This window comes from Mastomys coucha, unplaced genomic scaffold (genome assembly GCF_008632895.1).
Source record: "Mastomys coucha isolate ucsf_1 unplaced genomic scaffold, UCSF_Mcou_1 pScaffold12, whole genome shotgun sequence".
Lineage (NCBI taxonomy): Eukaryota > Metazoa > Chordata > Mammalia > Rodentia > Muridae > Mastomys > Mastomys coucha.
The window spans coordinates 30,256,054-30,261,060 of NW_022196894.1; the positions used below are offsets into that span (position 1 = coordinate 30,256,054).

The 5,007-nt window shown below is 49.2% G+C and overlaps 1 protein-coding gene across 3 annotated transcripts in view; it reads left to right on the forward strand.

Annotated features, from left to right (window-relative positions):
• Positions 1 to 432: 432 nt before the first annotated feature.
• Positions 433 to 5,007, forward strand: part of Tnk2 (tyrosine kinase non receptor 2) — a 38,582-nt gene continuing 34,007 nt past the window's right edge. For 2 of the 3 annotated variants that reach the window (XM_031363675.1, XM_031363680.1), the window contains exon 1: positions 433 to 895. The gene's annotated coding sequence lies outside the window, so the exon portion shown is untranslated. Of the gene's footprint in view, positions 896 to 1,331; positions 1,445 to 5,007 lie in introns of those variants that run through there. The other variant, XM_031363676.1, reaches the window with a different exon arrangement.

Consider the following 5,007-nt stretch of genomic DNA (forward strand, 5'->3'; position numbering starts at 1 on the left):
GCTCGGCGTGGAGGAGCAGGGCGGGGTGGGTCCGGCCGTGCAGGAGGAGGGCGGCGTGGGGCTGGGGGTGCAGGAGCGGGGCGGCCGCGGCCACGAGCCCAGCTTGGGGGTGGTGTGGGGGCTGCCCGACGCCGCGGACTGGAGGCGCCCGGCGCGCTGGACGGGCTCGGCCGGCGGGCCGGTGGCGCAGGAGGAGGGCCTGGGGCCCCGCAGGCAGCAGCAGGAGAAGGGGGGAGGCGGCCCCGCAGTGCAGGAGCGCGGCGAGGCCCGTGCCGGGGTGCAGGAGCGCGGGGAGGGCAGCCCACGCAGGCTTCTGCGGCAGCCGGAGGAGCTGCCCGAGTTGGCGGACGGCTCCTGCCAGCACACGGAGGAGCTCGAAAGTTCGGGCGAGCGCAGCTGGGAGAGCTGCAGGCATCTGGGCGGAGAGGCGGTGGTCCTAGGAGCATCCCTAGCGAGTGGGGACAGACTCGAGCTGCTGGGGAGAGCTAGGCCTGTAGGGCCCCGGGGTCCTGAAGGAGAGGGGCGTCTCGGGGTGCAGGAAGCAAATTGGCTGCCTGGGGTGCAAGAGGGCCAGGTAGTGTGGGCTGTTCAGGAAACGTATCTGAACGGTAAAGGGTCCCCAGGGGGAGAGAGGTTCCAAGAGGGACACAGGACCCGCAGGCGCAGGCGTCGAAGGAGGTGGTAATCTGCAAGCTGCCTTGCTGGCATCAGGGTTGCTCCAGTGCCAAGAGTAATGCAGGAAGATGTAGGGGCTTGGGAAGCAGAAGAGCGCCGCGAACCTGACCTTTGGAAGCCATTGCTGGAGGGGTAGGCACTGGCCTGCAAGATCCTCTCTGCTACCTCAAGTCTGAGCATCCTCGAAGCTTCGTCAGCCTGGGGACTGCTGAATATTCAGGTAAGGAAGGCCAATTTTGTTATCAGTTGGAGTTGATGTCATTAGAACCACCGGAGAATGGGTTCCAAACATCCCTTGTCCTCTCAAGTCGACGAGCCTGGGGAGCGCGGGCACGCGCGCACACACACACACACACAAAATTGTATGCAGCAGCTGTAGTGGAGTAGTCACCTCTTTCAAGTCTAGACTGGATGTGAAACCATTTGAGTGGCTGGCTGCTATAGGCAGAGGAAAGAGAAGGCAGGATAGCCCCAGGGATATAGTTGCAGGGACTAAGTCATCCCCTCCACCTGTCTGCTGGTGGAGGTAGGCGTGCCTCTGCAAGCTGTTGTGCAATTTGCATCGCTGGCTTCCAGTCCTCCAGAAAGGGGAAATGGCTAGTGTTGCATTAGCAGTGCTTTATCTTGTCGCCCTGTTGGTCACGTGAGTGTGGCAGCCAGTAGTGACTTAGGCACGAGCCTGGCCTGCGCCTTGCCACACGGTTTTGTCACGGTTGATTATTGCTGTGGGCCCAACGCCAAGGATGGGTAGAAGAGCAGAGAGCAACTGGTGAGGTCTTCGTTTTTGAATGGAATGGAATGGGAAGGGAGGGTGTACCAGCGGCTGCTACCCAGGCCTTGACTACACTCTGTAAGCTGGCAAATAGAAACCTGTGATATCCTATTAAGACCTCCTCACATCCCCACGACAGTGGCTCGTTCTTGGCGCCGCCTAGAGGTGGAGCCTACAGGCCAATGGCTAGATTTGATTTCTTGTTGACACGGGAACCCACCTCTTTCCTGATTCAGGTGGGCTTGGTTGACAGCTTACAGCCTCTGTCTTTATCTCCCTAGCCTTGCAAGAGTTCTTGCACCTCCAGCCCACCAATGGGATGGATCCAGAGTTCCTGTCTCAGAGCCTTCACCGGGAATATCTCTGCCCTAGCCCACCGTGCACCTCTGAGTCAGCAGGACTCCCATATCTGGGTTCTGGGTGGAGATAGGGTTCTCCTGTGGGGGCAGAAGAAGGGGTAGTGGTGGCTAGGACTGCTGGAGGAGCCGGTTTGCCGACTCTGGCAAACCCAACCCGTCTGTCAGCTTCATCCCGTGCCAGTCACATTGTTTCTGAAACATTCAGACACCGGAAGTTTAGCTGCAGTGTCCATGGTGCCAAGCTCTCCTGGAATGACCAGAGTGGTTCTGGCTCACTGGTTTCAGTGGAGAGAATTCTGCTCTCAGCACATATATAAGCATACACCTTCATACTTTCTTTAGGTTGCCCTTCTTGAACTTCTGGATGAACAGGAGAGCCACTGGTCTGCTCTTCAGGTCTCCCTGAGCTTGCTGTGCCTAGGATTTTGTGTAAATGGGAATCAGTTGGTGACCTTTTAGAGTCTGGCTTCTTTGGAGCAGCATCTCTGTTTCACATCTCACCCGTGTAGCGTCTATCATTGGTTCATTCCTAGGCATTGTCAGTAGTCTTTTACGTGTGTGTCATTGTCTTTATACCTTTTCCCTGGTCCTGGGTAGGCTTCGGATTTGCTATTACAAGTACAGCTTCTTTGAATGATCATGTTGGTTTTGTGTGGATATAGGCTTTTATTTCTTCCAGGTGAATTATTGGGGGTAGAATGGATGGATTATATTGTAGGTGAGCATTTCAACCTTTAAGGAACCTCTAGACTTATCACATAACCCATATTTACATTTAAATAAACCAGTTAAAAATACATTTAAGTAAAAAATTTTTTAAAACAAATGAGAAAATAATATTAAAAATAAATAGCTGGCTTTGGTGGCATGTACATGTAGGCCCAACCCCTTGGGTCTTGGGGCAAGAGCCCAGGAGCTAAAACCCAGACTAAATAACACAGCAGGACCCCAGCTCAGCAAACAGACAGCACCCCCAAAAATCTCAACCCCCAAACCTACAGGACAGGCTGTTTTTCAAAATGGTTAAACAATTTTATACACCTGCCATACATTGTTTTGTGGTATCTTTAACTTTAGTATCGTAGGAGGTCTATAGTGTATGATTATGGCTTTAATTAACACCAAGTGACTAATGTTGGGCGTCTTTTCATGTGCTCATTTGCCATCTGGGCATTTTTGGTGGGGTATCTGTTCACATTGCTTACCCATTGTGCATCTTTTTCATATTGTTTTAAAGGATTTGTAAAATATATCCAGATTATAAATCTTATCAAATGCATGGTCTGCATATGTTTTCACGTAGTTTGTGCCGTGCATTTTAGCCATCTTCTTTCTCCCAGCTTCTCCCTTCATTGTACTCTGCTGTTGTTTTGACTTAATTTTGTTTACATTTGCTTATTTATTGTGTGTGTGTGTGTGTGTGTGTGTGTGTGTGTGTGTGTGTGTATGTATGTGTGTGTTATGCCAGAGAAAAACTTTTGGGAGTCAGTGTTTTTTCATAATGTGGGTCCAGGAATCCAACTCAAGTGGTCAGGTGTGGTAACAAGTAAGCAATCTTGCTAGACCTTTTTGTTTTTTTATTTTTATACAGGAGCTTATATATCCCAGACTGACTTCAAACTCCCTATGTATCTGAGGGTGGCCTTGAACCAATCAGATACACATGTAGCCAGAGACAGCTGTCCAGAGTAGGTTCTCTGGCCACCTGTGGGATCTAGAAATTTAACTCAGGTTGGCTTTCAGTTCTCAGGCCTGCCTGGGTGCTGAAACTACAGACGAGTGCCACATAGAGTGACTTTTGAGTTGGCCCTTAAGTCCTGAAACCCCTTGAAACTGACCTAGATCTAGCGGCTTTTAGCTTTTTTGGAGGGTCTGCTTTCTTGGTAGGCTCTGGGTTTTTGACTAGCAAAAACAGTTTTATTTTCCCTTTTTGACCTCTGTGCCTGTAGTCTGTTTCTCTTGCCTGTTCATCATAGCTGTATCATCTGGTGTGGAAGAATGGACACCTCAGTGCTGATCCCTGAGGACAACATTTTAAGTCTTTCACCATCAAGCATGCTGTAGCTTATAGGTTTGTCATGTACAAATGCATCGGTTTGAAAACTCTCCTCCTGTGCCTGTTGATGACAGTTGTTTGTTTGTTCTTTGTGTTCTGAGACAAGGTTTCTCTTCGTAGCCCTGGCTGTCCTAGAAGTCGATTTGTAGACCAGGTTGGCCTCGAACTCTGCCTCCTGAGTACTGAGGTTAATCAGAATGGTTGGTGGTTGGGCTTTAGGACAGATGCTTTGTGTCAGTCAGTGAAGTTTCTGTTTTGATTTGTTGACATGAATTACATAATAGTATATATATATGTACTACTTGTAAGTAATTTGTTTTGTAGTTGTTTTTGTTTTGTTTTGTTTTGTTTTGGGGTTGGGCATCTACAACCCAGACTGGCCTTGAACTTGTTAAATAGCGTAGGCTGGTCTTGGAATCTGTATAGCCTCCTGCTTACCTAGTGCTGGGATCATAGGTATGCTCTCCATGGCTGGGTTGCTAAGCTCTTTTGTGGAGTCAGGCATAGTGTTGTATGCTGGTAGCCCTAGCACTCAGGATGGAGGTAAGAGGACTAGGCCAGCCTAGGCTATGTGTGGAGCAATACCCTACATCCAAAAAGAATGTGTGTGTGTGTGTGTGTGTGTGTGTGTGTGTGTGTGTGTCCTTGTTTCAGGTACCTTTTTTCTATGACTGTGGCATTCATCTTATGCATCTTCTACTTTCTGTAGTTTACTGTCAAGTGATATAGAGTAAGAACCTTAAATGACATGCTTTCATTTTTTCCCCTCTTGGAAACAGTTAAGTTTCAAGACCCTTACCACATTGACCCCGGTTTGTTTAAACCAGCACCTTAACTTCTAAGCTACTATGAATAATACTAAACATAATCTAAATAGTCACTGGTGAGAGCAAGTGCTTTCCTGGACTGGTAAGTGTTCGGCACCATTGCCTTCATATCCTTTGGGTGGTGCTCTCCCCTGGTCTTGTCAGTTTCTTCACATTCCTGAGAGCCATGCTCAGCAGGTTCCTGAGGCGACCTTTGCCAGAGATCTCTGGGGCTGCTTCCTTTCTAGCACTCTGAATTGTTAGCACTATACCTTCCCTGGGGGTTCATCTTCTCAACTTAGGACATTTATTTATTTATTTCCTTCTTTCTTTCTTTCT